This window comes from Diadema antillarum, unplaced genomic scaffold, assembly GCF_040938485.1.
Source record: "Diadema antillarum isolate AM-2024a unplaced genomic scaffold, OU_Dant_1.0 seq00000153_RagTag, whole genome shotgun sequence".
NCBI classification, from domain to species: domain Eukaryota; kingdom Metazoa; phylum Echinodermata; class Echinoidea; order Diadematoida; family Diadematidae; genus Diadema; species Diadema antillarum.
This window is the reverse complement of record NW_027271226.1, coordinates 207,593-228,051: the sequence shown is the minus strand read 5'-3', so window position 1 is coordinate 228,051 and position 20,459 is coordinate 207,593. Positions and strand designations below refer to the sequence as shown.

General features: G+C 39.8%; 1 pseudogene; it reads right to left on the bottom strand.

Moving 5' to 3' along the window:
• The window catches only part of LOC139727812 (zinc finger homeobox protein 3-like), a 244,515-nt pseudogene that overhangs the window by 36,469 nt on the left and 187,587 nt on the right, over positions 1–20,459 (bottom strand).

Here is a 20,459-nt window from a genome sequence, read left to right as displayed (position 1 = left end):
ACGGATGACATAAAGGAATAATCTTCTATTAGCTAGAATAGCACTGCCCTAGTAAATCACCCAGGCCTCTATTAGCATTTCTGATGTACTTATTAATGCATGTTATCGATAAATGTACATCTTCATTACTTCAGACTGGCGACTCCGAGTATGCCCCGTGCGTGACATGGAATGAACTCACAAAATGTAGTTTGCGTATCTCAGCATCACTCACTTTAACCCATATCTGCTGACGAACACATGAAGTTTTTGCCTCTAGATAATGGATGAGTAGTTTTATTGTGTGAGACATTTTGTCATTACAGATACGTGATCTCATAATACCAAGAAAGGCAAGGTGCATTCTTACGTGTCCATGATTGTAGAACAAAAATCTGGGTATCTAGAAATTGATGCTACATGCTCTTTACAACAACTCAATACACACAACTTATTTACAAGCGACTCCTTGCCCTCCAAATACAGGCATAAAAAGAAATGAAAATATATTTTGCTTCATTATTCCCATCATTTGAGAATATCTCCAGATGCACTGTAGAGGCTATATTCAAATCATTTGTTTTTCTAAATATATATTGCTTTCATCCATACCTACTTAAATATTTTGTTGAATTTCATGTTAGAGTCATCCAGCTGAGAATGTGTAAATTTCAGATCAAACACAAATATAAACTATTTATATTTAAAGACTCAATTCTATGTGAAACTTTCTATGCAGCCTTAACCTAACCATTCAAATGGTTCTAACCGGTATAAAAACTATTGTTTCTGGGAATGTAATTATTCTTGGTAATCTCATGTCAATATTTGACTAAAGAAGCAAGGTAAGCAGAGGCTGGCAGATTTTCTCATTAGCTGCAACCTTAAAACATTGGTCTCTATAACCCCTTAATAAATAAAACAGGAGTGTTTCTTTTTATGTCGATCATTGTTTGCAGAGCAGCTAAAACTACAACAAATGTGTACATGAGAAGAGATTATATTCTCTTTGTGACCCTGCACCTCAAAACAAACAAAAGTCGCCAGACATGAATTTTTAGTTGAGACCATATTCTGAAAGAGCAGACTTTAAGCTTTAAAATGATGTATAACTCAAATCAAATGGACTCTCCTAACCTATCTAAATATTGGAAAGAAAGCACAAACTCAGGAAAAGTGTGAACTGAGAGAAGAGGCTCTGAGGTACAGTGTCTATTCAAGCGCTTAATCTTTACCAAACCGTGCTGGCTGTGCGATGAATGGAACAAAAAACAGGAAGTAAACCACCAGAGTAACAATAATGAAGGTATTATCAGATTAAACTGAAATTAAGCATGCCTCATTAACACATTCTGTCCATAATTAATGCCTACTTTCAAAGCAGTAGCACTATCCTTTCAAAAGTTATTAGAGTTGAAAGTGAAGAGTGTGGACAAGGTTTTTCAGAAATGAAAAAGGGATTCTAAAGACACACTTAATCACACTATTCTACCAAAAATGTTCGAGATAAACTGCTAAAAAAACACATTTTCCTGCCCGTTTTATGATACCAAATTTTAGCATAACGTAAAAGAAGACCCGCGCTTTCAGAAAATATGAAAAAGTCAAGTTCAGCTAGGTTGACCCATTTCACTTATTTTCAGTCCTCAGGCAAAATCAGTGTGTGCGACTTTATGTTCATTTTGAGGTGCACGGTCACCTTTGACTTATTAAAATGTTCCTGGCAAATTTTCTTGAACCAGAGTAACATGGATACCAGATGATTGGTTACTTCAGTCCTAAATGAAATTTTGCCAAAATTCTCTTCTGTTAATCAGCCCTAATAAGTGTGGATATATTTAGTGAACGATATCTACTTTAAAGGTATAATTTACCATTTGCAGATGAAACAAAAACCCAGCATTAGTGCTTCAAAATAGTTCTTAAATGGGGGTTAGGGATAGAAACAACCAATGTAAAAATTTGAATCAGTATAATCAATATTAAGTACTGTTAAATGAAAAACGTGAACAATAGATATACTAAAAATGTTTCTAGACTAAACCGTCTACAGTTATGATTTAATAAGAAAAATAGTGATATCTCCTTATATTTTAGGCTTTATTGCAAATATTTTATATGGTAGGATATTTTGTGATACGACTGACCTACACATATGTATCAAAAGTGATATCTCGAACATTTTTTCAAATCACTGCTCCCAAAGGTAAACAGGACCTTTAATAATAATCACAGCCAAAAGATGAGCCCTCTTTTTCCATTTTTTTTTTCTATCATTGCATGTAGTTATAACACATTCCTGGCCTTGGAGAAGGAGTTGCACACTCACAAATGGTGCAAATCATCAACTTTACACAGAGCTGACACCAAGCTGGTAATAAGAATCACTTCTGGACTAATCAATAATTCACAACTTCCATTTCCCTCTCTTAATCCCCAAGCACAGCTTCTATCAAAGAAAAAAAAATCAAACACTCTATTACACCAGAGTTTGTTTCAGATGAAATAGTAGCACAGACAGACAGAGAGGGAGAGAAGGGAAAATTACCCCATCAGGCATAATTGGCAGAAGTATATTGTCTTCTGGGAGAAAGGAAAAAATCTGAGGAAAAGAAAGAAAGAATGATTAAACTCACAGCATATTAGTGGAGAAGATAGAGAGGAAAATGTGGTGAAAATGACAAATATGAATATTGAGAATTCAGATACAATGCAACTAATTGTAATGAGATGACACCTCTTGCTCTATCTGAAACCCCCCCCCCCCCCCCCCCCCCGGTGTACCTTCAACATGCCGTCTGAGTGGTTCTACCAAGCAACAAGAACTTCTAGCACCCATTCATCAGTCTTTCCCCCTCTATCCCCCCCCCCCCCCCTATCCCAACACCCCTTGTCCCTTCCCTCTCTGGTAGGGTTTCCATGTGTCAGAATTGGATGACTTTGCCACTGGAACAGATGAATTTCCCTCTAGAATTCAGAGCAGAGAGCTCACTCCAGTGTGCTATAGGCAATGCTAAATCCTCAACAAGATGACACCAACACATAATTTTTATAAAATGTCATCAACTACAATCAATAGTGGAATAATCTCATTATGAGATTTACAATCATGACACTGACATCTGAATATGAACATTAAATTCTTTGTAATATCTCATCTATGGGAATAAAAGCAACAGACAAAACCCTGTGACAAAAAGTAACAAAAGCACAAACAGTTCTTTCAGTCAGTTCACGTGTCTTCAACTGATGCATAGCTCCTACACAGAAAAAGGAGATCTGCTTTGTGCAAGAAAAAAGCCAATCAGCAATGAAATTGAAATCAATACATCAGTTTCACCCCATCTCCAATGGATGTACCTTCTTCACATTAATGAATAAAACCCTAAGATTTCAGTCAAAAGATGAGCACTCATAACATGCCTCCGCCATCCTGAGGCCAGTTGATGATACACATTGCCTCTTTCTCTTTATTGCCCAGAACCTCTACAAAACATCGTCCATAATACCCCCCTCATTTGATCAGTTTGTCCGTCTTCAGCTGTTGAACAGATCCTACCGTCATCATCTCTTTTTGACACACAGACTTTAAAAGCTGATCAACAAATCTCGCATGGCAACCCGCCCTGTGGTAAACTGGAATTCGAACATGGTTCCCATAGCCTTTATTTTTTTCTTTTCTTTTCTCCAGCAAAAATGTGCGTAGTACTTAAGACCCCAACCATCTTCATTTTTGTCTTTTCTCTTTAATATTGAATAAAGACCATTAATTCATAAAGAATTATACATGTCATCTTACTTGCAGTTGCTATGGGAAGTATTGATATCACATTCCAGTGTCCTTGAAGGTTTTATCAAACTTACCTTTTTTCTTTGCTGAGTAAATCATACAATTTTTCTCTATTTTTCAAACACAGAGTACTCCACCTATTTACACATTTTATATCATACAATACATACCATGTATGATAAGTCTTAAAAAAAAAACCACACAACTTTTTATGAATAAACAAAACTCCAGCCTCACTAACAATCAGAATGTCTCACAGTTCTTTATCAACAACAGACAACTCAATGCCAAATAGTGCTGCTTAAACCTACAAAATTCTTTATAAGCTACATAGTGTATGTAATGGTATGCATACATAAAATCGTAAAATGGACATTGATAAATTTTGCAACAGTTTAAAGACCTAAGAAGTAAAAAAGTAAAATGACAGTCCCACTTTGTTTTTAATTATGTGTCATTTGTATTTTGTCGTCATTGTTTTTCAGAGAGTGTATAGATAACAATATTTTGTGAGCTTTCTTTGACCCCATCCCAGTAATGGTCCCCCCCCCCCTCCCCACGAGGGCCATGTGGAACACAATCAGCGATTAATTTCACGCTTGTCACTCGCACATCTCCCTAACACCACTTTAGTTGATTAACTACCTCACATAAACAGAGCGGCATCATCTGCATAATTAACTTATGAATTTGAACTGGGCAGCCGCCGCCTAATCAGACTTTATCCAGGAAGAGAAAAGAAAAAAACCCAGAGAAGAAAGGTATGGAAATGAGAAAACAGAAAGCATTTGACAAAATATATGGACCAGGGTATTCGCCATGCTTTTAGAGCCATGCATACACATAAAGGCGGAAATCCAGGTGTATGTTGGGCTAGAAATGGAATGCACGAAGCTATGGGAGTGTTGTATAGAGGAGAGTGTCGTATGAAATCTGTTGTGTGTCACAGATCATTTGTCTGTGTCCATGACAGAATCTCTATCACATTCTCAACCAACTCTCTTTTTTTTTTCTCTCTCTATCTATCTCTCTCTCGCTGAGACGGAGGGAAAATGATATAATCAATCATTACGGCACTCCACTGACATATTTCTCATCCCATTTCCTTCCATACTTCTTGAATAAATATGCCCACATACAACATTGCCTTCGCCTTATGCATGTGCGCTGGGTGGCTGGGAAATACGATTAACAATCAATGGCAGGAACTTCTTTGCATTTTTAATTGCAAAAGTGATAATGTTCATTTAAGTATCTTATGCATTTTTGCATAGGTCTAATGATATTCTGAACACATTTCAATGATTAGCTGGTGGATTTAGTCAGTGGCAAGTCATCTATTCTAGTGTGAATTTCATGTACTTGCCGGCAATGCAAGTCTCTTTACCCCATACACCTCATCTCCTGTTTGGTTAACAAGACTCAACTGACGCTGCTTAAAACACAGGACATGAATGCATCATTAATGACTGAAGGAACTAATCTAATTTGCAGCAGCATTTGGCAAGATTAAGATATTAATGTGCCAGCCATGTTTGGCTTATCTAATTGCATTTAATTCAACACAGAATTTCAAATGAGCTAAATCCTGTACAGTTTTCTCCAGCTTGGAAGTGGAAGGGGGGGGGGGGGATGGGGAACTTACATGCACGACACACGCTGCCTCGGTAATGTGTGATTGCGCTAATCATATTAGACAGTTTAATTCCCTAGGCTCATTTACCCTGTCTTTGGAATGGAGGGGGGAAAGGATTCATCCACGATCCAGCATCGCATCTTGGCGATTAGCAGCAGCCTGTGTCTGCTAACGAGTTCCGTCTAATTAGCGATGATGACAGCCCGAATGTTCTGCTAATGTTTATTACATTTGGCAAGAATAGAATAAAAGAGGGAGAGAGATAATGGCCCAACAAACTGAAGCTGAAATGTTTCTATAATTGCAGCGCATGATGTTATGCAAATGGGAAGTTCAGGCAGACTGTACCATAGCTTGCAAAAAACGCACAGATAAACTCAATCTCCAGGTATTCATCTCTTTCTCTCTTTTCTTGTTTCTTCTTCCTCCTCCTTTGAACCTGTCATCACATCTCTGTCCATCCTTCAGCATCTCACCCTCGCCTCCTTTCTGCCGGTCTCTGCCGGGGCTCATTAAACAGCTCTCTGATTCGCAGGAATAAGTCGCCACACCAAAGCAGGCAATGTCTCTCTCCTTCACACATAATTCTCCAGCAGAAAATTTCAACTGGAAGACCCGACAGAAATCAGTCAAATGCAGTGAATGTAATTCACCACCTCGAGATCATGTCAACATTACAGAAGCCCAGATGCCATTGTCAAGATGTGTCTCTTCCTCGGAAGTCTATCTCCAACTAGTGATGATAACTGGTCTTGAGTAACAATTTCATATCCTTCAACATACACAAAAAACTTCAGTCTTGTAAGCCTGATATGCAAATAAGAAAAACGAAAAAAGAAAATATATTCTAAAATGACCTTCAAGCTTTTGCAAGGTACTGTGGCTTTACATCTTGTGTGTGTTGTTTGTTTGTTTTTTCTGGGGGAGGGGGAATGGTCGATATTGTTGCAAGAAATTGTAGAATTTAAGTTTTGATGAAAAATAAGAAGAAATGTATATCAAAGACTATTCCCTGTAAATAGGTTGAAATAAACCAGGTGAGGTATAAACATTTCTAAAACATTTTATGAGGATCAAAAACATCTATTCACATTGCTGACATACTGCTTCCTTGGATATCATCCCTTTTGAGTTCCGGGAAAAAAAAAAAAAAATTATGATGCTCAACTGCTCTTGATTGCGCCAACTTCTTTGTTCATGGGGGATGTTAAATGACAAAATATCAAGGACAAATCTGCAGTAAAATCAGGAAGGAGAAATGTAAGATTTTTGACATTTCCGACAAAACCCCACACAAATGGCTTCGCTGTAGTAAAGTTGTGCTCTGCTCCTTTGCATGTGAATAATATAGGTTTGCATGCCCCTCTTACAGTAGACATAATACAGTGGCTGGTACTGTAACTACTCACATCAAATACTTGATGTGTATCCACACATTATGCAGTTCCTCATTTCCTGTGTACCTCACTCCCTGCATACATCTTCCTGTCCTTACATGACCAGTAGAGAGAATAGTAATTAGCCCATCATCACACTATGAAGCAGCGACCTACATTCTGCATTTTAGTGATTATTCAGACACTGGGCAGTGTGTATGCCTATACACGTTTGTGCCTTCCCTCGTATGTGGGAGGGTGTATGAGGATAATATTTCAATATCTCGACAGCACAAAACAAGGGGATCGTTAGCGCCGGGGTGCTAGGAAAGGGGCAATGAAGGGGAGTATCAGCACATAGCGGAGGAACGCGTTTTGAATGGTGCCCGGATTGCGAGATCCATCAATTAATCTGAAAGGTTTTAGGGGTCATGTTACAAAGAGCATACTCCCAGGCAAGATGGCCCACCAGTATGGCGGATGAAATCAACTCTCTCTTCCAGAAAGTGAGGGAGATGGAGAAAAGGATTCTGACCACAGGGACAACTTGGCCTTCCCTCCAGGCATGTAATATTTGCCAACTCCTCCGCTGTACGATTAGCACGTCCAAACCACTATGACTACCTTTAAGAAGTGCACACATTTTTGGGTGCGATTATGACAAATTATGAGCAAAATCTATGATTCATCTCGGAAAAGGGGGCTGTTTTAGGGTGTCATATACTGATGGCACATATGAGAATTATCTCCTCGAAATCAGGAATTTACCAAACAGATGGCAAAAAGTTTCAGGTTACAGAAGTTTTTCCGAAACAGTACGTCTGTTTTCAACAAAATCAATGCATACATAAAGGTTCCTTTCTATCAACAAGGTGCCCAGATTTGGGATTTCCCCAATCAGTGTCATGTTTTTACACTTTTGTTCACCTCTACAATGGCAAATGACAACTGACATCTCCTAATCTGTGGTAAAACCTGGAATCTCTCTCAAAAGTTAATTTTAAATCAAATGCTAAACTTGACAGTCATCACATAGTTTGTATACAAAATACTTTGGAGTCCAAACGAGCAGGTAATCCCTTCACTGCACATAAAATAAGTCTATTCAAGACCTTAAACTTGACTAACACCAGACAATCAACTTGTGTGCGAACTTATACATTCACTTCATTTTCTTTCCACTGGGTTCTGATGATTTGATTCATGTTAATTTTGGCTGGGGTCCACTGACTGAGTCACTGTCTCGTACAAGAAGCATTGGCTGTGCGTCTGTGTCTGCTCCTCTGCCTGTCTGATTCTAGTGAGGACCTGGCTGAACCTTGAACTATCAAGACACACTTCAGCCCTAACTTACGGGAAGGATGCACTCCCAACAACAGAGCCAAGAGCTGCACCCCTCGAGGGGGATGTAATTTACCCCCTTCTCCAGAGGGATACCCTCATTACCCCTCCTCTTCCATCCGGAGGTGCTTGAAGCCAATCCACCTGTACCCCCTAGCCTGTGCCCCTAGATTGTCAGGTACGCGGCGAGATGATGACAAACCAGGCAATCAAACTCAATTTCATGCGACCCCTGATTCTCTTCATGTTGTGCTCCTGGCTGCTGGTCGCTGTGAAAGACAGATGTTTGATAATCCACATATCTCAGACACATAATGTGTCTCATCTAATCCCACCCATCTACCGTCTTCACTTCCTCCGAGCCATCAGATGCTTGACGGAGGAAGCAGACATGCTATCTCATGGCTTCTAGAAGGTTCCGCAAAAACAGAGTGGTCACATCTGGGCCATCGTCATCATTGCCATTATCATCAGCACCATCATTGTCTATATCATCATTAACATCATTATCTTCACTGCTATCATCATCAGCATCATCTATCAACAACATCAGCATCATTATTCTCATCATCAACATCATCTTCATCATTCTCAACATCAATTAATATGATCGCTATTTTCATTATCATCATCATCATCACTACCATTACCATCAGTATCATCATTGTGATCATAAGCAGCAGTCAGCATAAGATGATATTGCTTTGCCTAAAAACACCAATTGAAAGCGACATTTGTATTTACCTTTGGTCTGCTGTACCTCCAGGATGAGAATACAATAGTAGATGAAGTCAGAGAGGTCCTTTGTCAGTAAGTGGGTGGGTCCATAAGATGGGGGAGGAACCTATGAAAGAAGAGCAAAGAAGCCACATTTGTCAATGTCACCAGTATTACTGACACAAACAGCAGATCTCTGCATGGAATAAGCGATAAGAATTATCACCCCTGAATTCACCTTTCCAGTGCAAAATATACCAGTTTCATTCCCTTACTTTTTCTTTCTTTTCAAGGATATGATTCATTTTTGCATTTTTTCATAACTTTCATTTCCTGATAACTTGTCAAAACCACCATGGAGGTGTCCCCTAGATTACGATGTGTTGAACAGCAATACTTGTATGTCAGGTCTGATTACAAATAAAGTGCACAAGAAATTATCTGAATGATAACATGGTATGTTTTATTCTGAAAATAAATGCTATAACAATGGTTCTCATTTTCTAAATCAATCCCGTGATCAATAAACTAGCGACAGACTCACAAAACTGAACTCTACCAGAGTTACGATGAGGAAAACAGAAAACTGAAAGAAAGCGTCAAACTGCGATGGTGCCAAGTCAAGTGGATACCAACATGAGATGAAGTAATGGTGGTAGAAGATCAACAAGCTATGTTAAAGTCAGAGCAGGCAGATAGACGTACCCAAGTGCTAATTTCTGCTGATGTGCTCCCCCCCCCCCCCCCAAACACACACCATCTCAAACAATGGTTTCCTCAGTTCCTTGGCTTTCATGGCCCATGAAGCACCCTAATGCCGGCGACTTCTGGGTATTATTTCCACCGCTGATGGGAGAGTGGTTGCCCTTCTTCTACCTTTTATCTCCCCAGCTCCTGACACATATAAAAGATGACATGCGGGACCAAAATGGATATTACACGGACATTCCATCGCTCAGATTACACTCCCACGGGATGCTGATTAAGAACACTGATGGCATCATGGAACTGGCAACAACCAGCTGCTTTTAATTACTGACGAGCTTGCCCCATCTTTCACTTCTTACCCGTCACAACATCTCTTGTACACTCTTGAAGAAAATGAGAAGAATACAATTTCATCAACCATATCATGACCAGAATGAAAGAACACAAGCAACAGGAAAGAAAATAGCTTTCTCCTATTTCACTTGGATCCACATCCACATCTTGTCAAAGATTTGCAACATTGTTGTATCAGTATTCAGGATATTTTCTAATTGTCGATAGTATATTCATAACATCTGCTTCAAACTGCAGGCAATGGACCAGGTAATGAGATAAAAGGAAATGTCTTTGGAGAAAACTTACTTGCAAAAGAGAGGGAAATCATTTTGCTCGGTTATTCCCCGTAGCGCCCTGCTAGCTAGACCTACATGTCTGAGAGATTGTCTTGCACAGGTGACCCGCCCGTCTTGGAAGCAAAGGGGGAGGGGTTGCCACGGAAGCAGATTACTGTATGCCAGCCATCATCTCTGGCAGAAAATCCTTTGTCTGCTCTCCTGCTCTCTCATTCCTCAATTTCTGAAGGATTTTTCTTTTTGCGAAACTAAATAAATTGTGACCCGTAGGTGACCTTGGCAGGGCAGAGAAATCCGCTAGTTGGCTGATTTGCAACTCCAGCACAATCAATTACCCCAGGAGCAGACAGTGGTTTCATCTTGGCCTCTGTTTCTCCCTCCTAATGGGTGCATCTTCCCATGCTAGGCACTCCTCCCCCCCCCCCCCCCCTCTCTCTCTCTCTCTCTTTCTGGTAGTAGTGGTGGTAGTGGTGGTAGAAGTGGTAGCAGTAACCCTAATGAGTGCTAATTGTGGCTTTATACCACAGAGATGCATACTCACACAGATTTCTTGATCCCAGAATTAGCTTCTTTTAACCCGCTGAGGACAAGTACTGATACATGTATTCCGCAAATTGGAGCCGACGGGCTTTCTAGCAACATGAAATTTTTGCGAATTGCCACTGGCATCCAATGCATATTGTGTAGGCAAGAACTTTCGTGTGCATTTTAATTTCGCGAATTTTGGCACTCGCGAAATTCGCGGAATTAAAATGCACGTGAACATTCCTCGTTTTACAGTATACTCCACCAAGTTTCTATGGGAAATGTGATGTATAGCAAAATCAGCCCATCCTGAACCGCTTAACAGCTAGGCTAATACGATTCCACACGAGGTTCTATGTCACTCCTTCAGTCACAGAAAGGCATTTCTAGATGTATGGACAATTAAAGCAGCCTGTATAATTCAGCTAATTTCATGAAATTATAGACATTCAATTCTTTATCATTGCATCACAATCTCTACAAAGCCAGAAACGAAATACATTTTTGCTTCAGGCATTTCCTTCAGGCATTTGCAAGCTCATTTTCAATCACATCCTCAAAAGCTACTAGTATACTTCAGCCATCCCTTTTACAGGGTGAAATACAGAACAGCACCATCGCATCACAATGGGGAACACAAATAAAATGGCTGTGATAAAGGGGGTCTTGATCACCTTCAAACAGACTTGATGACTATATGGACAAGTGCCATCCCGCAGAAGTAGACAAACGCTTCTTGGTCCCAAGTCATTAGGGTCTGGCGCAGTCTTTGCCATTCTGTAATGGCTTCTTTTTGTACGATTACTCATATCATTATCTTGAGACGAGGGCTTGTGTGGAAACACTGGTAGAAAGCATTAGGGGGACGCTGCTGCACCTCTTTCACAAACCAGCCATTTAGCCATTCAGCCCCGATTTCTATGCAAACATAGCCGTGATAAATTAAACCAGACAGAAATATGTGTAACTCTATGCTGCCTGTGAAAGAACCCGCAGATTACAGGGCCAGGGGCACAAAGTGATTAACTTTTTTGTTTGTCTCAGAAAAACTTTTTCCCTCCCATAAAAAGGTAGTTATGACATGGATTGAGGGAGGGAAAGGGGGGATGGGGGGGGGGGGGGGGAGGAAGAGATATTGAGAAAGACCGCCCGAAACAAGAGCATGGCGTTGAATGTATGGGAATATATGATGTCGTGTGTGGATTGTTTATGCGTTATCTGACAAGGAAAAAGCAGTGCTATCCAATCAACCCTGCCGCTACCTCGCTAAATTCCTCTCTGGATTGTATAAATAATGGAGTGGTGTGACCTCACCTGACCCCTGCAAGCCAGCCCAAAGACGAGGTTGATTAGCTTACAACTTTTTCCCCCCTCTCTTCTTTCCTCGCTTTTCTCTTGGTTTCTCCGATGAAGTGAGGCCCATATGGCGGTGATTAGACCAGCTCGGTCTTGGCAGTGACAGAGGTAGAAGGGGTCAGGGGCTAATTAGGCTGGGGGCCATGGTAACGGGGCATCCCTGCTGGTTCAGGGGGGAGAGAAGAGGAGCGGGATGTCATCGGAGGGTGATGCTAGCAACATGGTCGTGCTAATTCTGGTTAATTGTCAGAGTAAAGTTAATAAACTCCTAAACCCTGTTGGATATCTTCATAACCGCCACCTCTGCTGCCATCAAGGAAGCAATCCTTGATTATCATTTCTCTCCTCATTTAGTCCTGATTTTACATCCCTGTAAACGCGCCCATTACGGAATCCTAAGGCAGCATTATCTAAAATAAAAAAATACACATCATAGTCCCTGAAACGCCTAGGAGAGAACAAACCTGTGACGATGAATGGTTGCCAACCTGGCACTTCAGTCACATTCACATTGCACCAGAGTAGGCTCGAGCAATCAGCCTGCATCATTAGAATGTCCACTGAAATAATTGGACCGGGGGCAGGTACATTGGCCTCATCAAGTTCATTACTCAGATATGCCAATTATTTTCCAAGCGCGGGATATTTCTCCACTCTGGAATGCCCTAACTGACAAGGCTGTTATTTACGACTATATTGAGTTTTAGGAGGAGGACTAACAGAGTGCGAGGGAGGAAGGGAGAGGAGAAAATGACACAAGAACTCTTCTGTTCAGCTGTCTACAGCCATCAGATTAAGTGCTCCCATTCCGAGCATAGATCTCTAATCCACACCCTAGTCTGGTCCTAAGATGAATCCTGCTCCTACGCTCTGGAGGACCTGCTAAGCGGCTTCTCCCCAAGATTCTCACTCCAGAGTCTTGCAAACATGGCGCACACTCGCTCTCATAAGTGTGCAGGGTGACAGCGCCTGCCTTACTGGCTTCTCTCCCTCTCTGCTCGCTGTGTCTACTGCTGCGATGGAAGGGGGGGGGATATCATTCTCTCCCTTGAGACCGAGCCAGCTCATTTGCCTTCTACAAATGTAAAATAAATTAAGCATACGGAATTCACTCATTTTCATTACCAAAGAAAAACATCTGCTTATCTGTAAATTTTTCCTTACAATCATCATCATCAATCTAAATGTAGAACACTCCCAGTTGTTTACTCAAACTTACAATTAACTGTTCATATTGTCTAAACACACATCATAAGACTTTGCTGTGAATTTTGCAGCAAGATTTTCTTTTTTTTTTCTTGGCACCCGACTGTAATAACACCATTACCTCCATTGCTCTGTTATGCAAATAACTGTTACACTTAGTTTTGATTCGCTTCTTTGCACGAAAACTTCTTCCAGCAGTGATTTCATTCACTACAAACGCACAGCAAACAGATCTTGTCAACTTCGGCCAGTTTCTCATTCTGAGCTGCCCAGTGATATATTTTTTTGACTGCTAACTCTTGGGGCCCATCCAAGGGGGGAAAATCAAAGATTAGTCTGTATCACACAGACCTCAACTTAGCTGTGACAATATTCTTGGAGCACCTGTGGGTTTTCATATAACTTGACAATCTAGTTACAAACATCACAGTTACTAATTGTAAAGATCAACTATCTACTGCCAACAGTCAACTCCATGGAACTTTGACAGCGAGTCATACATTTTTTTTTTCCCATACAAAATCATGACTTGCGGACAACATCTATTCCAAAGAAATCTCACACAAAGATTCCTCTTACTGTGAAGTTGATCTTACATTCGTTGAAACTGAAAGGAAAAAAAAAAGTGAAGTGTAACCTTTCACAACTTTCCGGCAGCTTTATTAACTTGCTACTTCCTTGCTGCCAACAAAAGTTGCTTTCTTTATTTGAGGTCTGAAGAAGCAGCCTAGAGGCTGAAGTTTGTCTGGGTACAGGGTGAGGGGCACAGCAGAGCTCCTCTGGCTGTAAACTGAATTCAATTAGACAAAGCAGGAATCACTGTCAGTGAGCTACTCATTACTGCACATAAGGACATTAAGGTCACCAACAGGCCATCAAAGATCAAGGTTTCGTTTCCCATGCCATCTTTTATCTTTCCCACGGACAGACTGACAATGACACGTCACACTTCTTTACTTTCTATCTTTCTTCTCCCCATTCTCTCCCCCCTCTCCCCCAATTTCTGATAAACTTCTACCACTAAATGGATGAAAGCTGTTATGACAGTACTGGAGACAGGGCTCACTTGTGAAATTAGAACAAATACCACAAAAATAGTAACACTGCTAGGTCTCTGCTCGGTTGACTGTGGAAAATGACAACCCCCTCATAAAGGCAAATCAGTGGCACTTGATAAATAGCTGTGAATAGGTGTCGCCTGCGAGGCAGTCCTGAAACAATGTGATCCTATTACGTTTGGCTGCCCATGGATTGGTGGTGTGTGAAAAAAGCCATTGTGATCCACTGCTTATACAGAAAAGTGTGTCAAGGTTGTAACACAAGATGATTAAAAATAAATGTCCTGTTGATTAGCCCTCCTCCTACCTTCGCTCTCAGTAGATTTCAATAGACACTATTCAATGAGTTCTAGAAAAACTGACAAAGCAATGAGCAAACGTGACAAAGAAGGAAGAGACGACAAACAACTGCCAAATGACACAATTTGGCAAAAAACAAGAGCATGCTGACCCATAATTCCTCACTGGAAGATTTGGCCGGCATGCACTTCCTCCATGCAGAGGGCTTAGTGGGCAGAAAATGGGACTTGAGGGTCAAGGGGAAAGGTCAGTCACTGGTCAGGCCCTATCTTCACCATCTTGCTGGACGTAAGGACTGGTCATGGTCTTGGTAGAAACAAGGAAATAATCTTCACATACCAAAACTTATGCAGTTATTTGGGATTCATTTGTTCATTCATTATGTCAGAACTCTTGTCTCTCCCTCTATCTCTATCTCAATCTCTTTATCAAACACAAAACAAACCAATCGAGATCTGCCTATGACACATACAGCGATAGAGACTACCATGGGTTGGGAGCTGGCCAAAATTTGCACTCAGCAAAATTTACATCAATGTGCTTCTGAATAGATTAGGTGATATATGTGACCCTGCACCTCAAAACAAACAAAAAAGTCGCCAGACATGAATTTTTAGTTAAGACCATATTCTGAAAGAGCAGACTTTAAGCTTTAAAATGATGTATAACTCAAATCAAATGGACTCTCCTAACCTATCTAAATATTGGAAAGATAGCACAAACTCAGGAAAAGTGTGAACTGAGAAAAGAGGCTCTGAAGTACAGTGTCTATTCAAGCGCTTAATCTTTACCAAACCGTGCTGGCTGTGGAATGAATGGGACAAAAAACAGGAAGTAAACCACCAGAGTAACAACAATGAAGGGATTATCAGATTAAACTGAAATTAAGCATACCTCATTAACACATTCTGTCCATAATTAATGCCAACTTTCAAAGCAGTAGCACTATACTTTCAAAAGTACTTTCAAAGCAGTAGCACTATACTTTCAAAAGTTTTTAGAATTGAAAGTGAAGAGTGTGGACAAGGTTTTTCAGAAATGAAAAAGGGATTCTAAAGACACACCTAATCACACTATTTCACCAAAAATGTTCGAGATAAACTGCTAAAAAGACACACTTTCCTGCCCGTTTTATGACAGCAAATTTTAGCATAATGTAAAAGAAGACCCGCTCTTTCAGAAAATATGAAAAAGTCAAGTTCGGCTAGGTTGACCCATTTCACTTATTTTCAGTCCTCACGCAAAATCAGTGTGTGCGACTTTATGTTCGTTTTGAGGTGCACGGTCACACATAAACAAAAGATTAGCAAACATCAAGCAAAATTAGACAAATAGTCAAAAATTGTAACAATGTGTTGCCTTGTATCACTTCAGTCAGAGAAATCAATTTTTTTTCCTTGATATAAATCTTCTTTAGGGCTTTTTACACTTGCGTTTCTTAACCCCGGACTTTCTCTGACCCAGGACTATCGTTAGTCCCGTACCAATTTTTTCAGCTTTTTACACTCGCCAATTAGTCCCGTACTATCTCTTGTCCGGGGCTAAGGAGAAAACTGTCCTTTTTACACTCGTATTTCTTAGTCCCGGACTTTCCAAACCACATGAATATTCATAATTACGCTGTGTACTGTACACGTGTACACGCACGCACCGGCAGCACTTGATTACCTCGTTTCTGATTGGTCAGTGAAGGTCGGACTTCGTCTCCGTCGCTTAGCCCAGGATTATTTTTTCGTTCTGTTTACACTCACTTGCTTGGCACCGCAATTGCGGTGCTAGCACCGCAATTGCGGTGCTAACCCCTGCTATTTTGCAGGGCCAGATAGTACCGTACTATCGGTGGGGCTAGCCCACTTTGGCAAAAACAAGTGTAAACAGAAAGTGGGCTAAGGATAGTCCCGTACCAACGGTGGGGCTAAGGCCCCCCCTTAGCCCCACCGTTGGTCCGGGGCTAAGCAAAAATTTACAAGTGTAAAAAGCCCTTTTGTACATTTTTCTACCTCTTCCTTGTAGAGCTTTTCATGATCTGACATAATCCCAAGAAAAAAAAAAACCCAAAACAAACAAACAGGAAACTCCACAGAATTGTTAAAAAATCCAGTATCCTACATTCATGGCTATACAGATGCTTCATCGACTCGCAATCTCACTTTTTTTTCTCTACAAAAGATTGGTTTTATTCGCATTCTTGTGCTTTGATGCTTACAGATTTTAATGTCCCTGTAAAGCATTAAGCTGTCACTCCGACTCCAGCCTCCGATGCATATCGTGACTTACCTAACTAGTAACTAAGCATTTCACGGGTGATTACACTTCCAACATGGAAGAACGATTTGTGACAATAGCAGACTTCTTCCGACAACCCAAGGCAGGAACTAAGGAGCTTAGTTTATCCACGTGATGCTTCATGAGTATTACTCAGAATATTACTGATTATGATAATATTAATAAATATAAAAGAAAAACAATATCATCTTCATGGTTAGATAGTACAGGTGACCTTAAACAACAACAGAAAACCTTCTTTAAAATGAAAAAAGGGCATACTTCAGGAAGGCCCTGGCAATGTACAACAGTCTCAGATCTATAACACTGCTTCTATTAACTTGAAAGCATTATTATGTCAAGTCTACTGAAGAAGTAATCAATATATTACATTTCTTCTGTGTCACAGATCTGTGAACATGTCAAATACAGGTAGGCCCTACTGGCAATTGGTGTCAGAAGTACAAATATTATAATGTCTTTATCCTTGCTTTGTCTTTAGTATGAGGGAAGAAAACTTAGGTAATATTATCACATGCAAATATCCATCTATCTTTAATGAATCTAGTGTATTGATAAGGAATCCTTGCCACACTAGGTTCCATGTCAGATGCAATTTGAAGAAATAACCAACCACGTTTTTCATCGACACCAACAGGTAGGGTCCCTATCATGAGTGGTTTAACAGAATGAGTGAATCTACACAAGATACAGATACAGAGCATTGACTAGTCCTGAACAAGTTGAGTCATTCTTGGGGTGTCTGCACTGAAGGCCTGACATTCTTTTTGGTCCAATTGATAGACGGCGGATAGGGATGTGTAGACTGATGGTGCAATGAGGTGAATAGGAGAGTATGAGAGGATCAGACTACCACCGAACTCCTAGTCCCAAGGGAATCCCATACATCACATGACTGGCTAGCTGCTGTCACTGGACTCTAAGCAGGTTAGCCAACCAGACAGAGGCGGGCTTAAGACTAGTCTACCTTTTCATACACCTGGACCATCCGCTGGCTGGGTTTCTTGCTAGCGCCACTATTAAAGGGGGGTGGGACTCACCATAGAGAAACAGCAACCTATAATTAAATCTAGAACACTAGTCACTATGAAAATTTGAACATTTCACTGGATAACATGATTGTTCATTTAACTCCATTCACAATTTCACATAACCAAAAATTACTGAACAATGGAAAATTAATAACATTATATATCACTGCAAAAATAAACTGATATGTAGGCTTCCCTTTTCAACTATTCACTTGTATTACAATCCTCATAAAGGTCACATTAAAAAATTATGAAGTAAATGCAAGATTGATGGCACATATACATGTATGAACAGAAAAAAACAACAACTTTAAAGACAATTATGTTAATAAAGAGTATGCAACAACTGGGCCTGACAATAATTAAAACTACCATGGCAATAATCAACTTCTAATGTTAGCATTTTCCATGTCGCTATTGCAGCTCAAATTACCATAATGTTATATATTATTCCATGAATCTAAACACAATGATTTCATAGATGCTAGAAAATAAAGACAGATAAATAGGCCCATTTCACTGCACTAAACAAAGTAAGTTTGGTTCAGCAGTAGAAAGTTGAAGTCTCATACCTTACTGTTGTTTTCAAGGTGTTTTTTTTTCTAATTTGTGTTTTCTAATCTTTGTTATGCTGAATTATTGTGTTTTGTGTTCACGCATGTACACATGTCTGAAATGCTGAAATAATAATAATAATAATAATAATAATAATAATAATAATAATAATAATAATAATAATAATAACAATAACAATAATAATAATAATGATAACAACAACAATAATAATAAGATAATAATGCACTACAATGGCACAAACAACACTTCTCCCAGCTAAGCTAAGATTCCACGACCCCAGCTAATTCTCAGCATCGATTTTATTATGACCTAGTCATATGAAAACAAGCAAATTTACAGGTCACAAGGTAGAGGCAATTCTTATGGAACAAAAACATTCAAAATTACACTCCATGAATAATTGGGGACATGTATCATTGACTCTAGCAATCACCTTTCCCCAAGTGCATTAGCAAAGGTACAACTGTAGGTTGTGTAGGATTTAAAAAAAAAAAACACTTTCAAAAAAAAAAGATGTTAATTAGCATGATCCATTGCATCAAAGATTAGAAGCTTGAATTGCATAAGTGATCAAGACATCAATATTTCCAGCATATCAGGCAAAAGGTGATAAATAATCACAATTATTTTTTCCCCACAGCAACTTCCCTACCAGCCGTTATCAACCAAGTCACAAAATCCTACCCCTATACAACTGCTTCTATGCAGGGTCTGATATCAGAGACTAGGCTGGTGTATTGAGGACAAGCTAAGGTCATAGTCAATGGCTAGAATAAACACCATCAAGTCGAGTGTTGGTTTCCTGCCACCTGTTCTCTGCCCCAGCTCTCCCAACATCCGTCGATAAACCAGAATGAGCGCTGGCTTGGTATGATGCGGCAAGTGTAATGAGCTTTGCCGGCTCCTAATGAACACCAGATCATTAAAGGACCTCAAATCAAAGGAGGTGCTAACCAGAGCCTAAAATAATGCATAAACTTGACAATCTGCTCTGTTTTACATACACACTTATTTTTCCCCAATATTATCAACAACATTCATAAGATATTAATCATGACCTTTTGATCAAAAATGTATATATTATTATATGTCTCGGACATATATGAAAGAAATTGTTGCAAACAGAAGGCCAGCTTGCTAAGACGCCATGAATTTCCTGAGATGGTATGGAATGACAACTACTGGTCAATATCCATGTCTGGTCTGCAAAATTGATGACAAATTGAATGCTGTCACTGCATTTTAATGCTAACAAGTCATGACAGTTATTCAGGTATGAGGACAGTTATTCCCTGACATATACCAGTGACAGACAATATGTCGATGAGATATTACATTAGATGCCCAAATGCCATACAAAAAATGACTCTATAGATACACATTCTTGTAGGAGAGCAGACACTACATACGGGGAAGAAAATAAGACATCTCTGTTCTATGCACAGACAGAAGAAAGTGTAAATCCTTTTCTTTTTCTTTCTTTCTTTTTTTTTTTCTTTTTTTTTTTTTGGGGGGGGGTTTCATTACAGGGAAGAAAATGGGACTGTAGTTTATCAGAGCAGTCTGGCTCAGCTTCAATAATAATATTTAATTACCTGAGCCAGAGACCTGTTAGTCATTCAGACAGGAACAGACTTTGTTTGCAGTAACAACAAAGCACTCATTTTGGGGCTTTTTTTCCAGATGTCTAACTCTACCATGTTTTCAGCCACAAGGTGCAGTTTCACACCTTTCTCTCTCTATTTCACATCATTAAGTCGCACGTTGATGACACTCAACACAGGCCCGTGAATTATTGAAAGGTGAGGCCCAATCAAAATAATGGCCAGAATGACTAATAACAGTATCTCCACTCAGATCAAATATGAATTGTCATAGTCCACACATTTGAGTCAAAACCACTTATGGCATTTTCTTTTCAAATTCAATGGTTCAATAATAA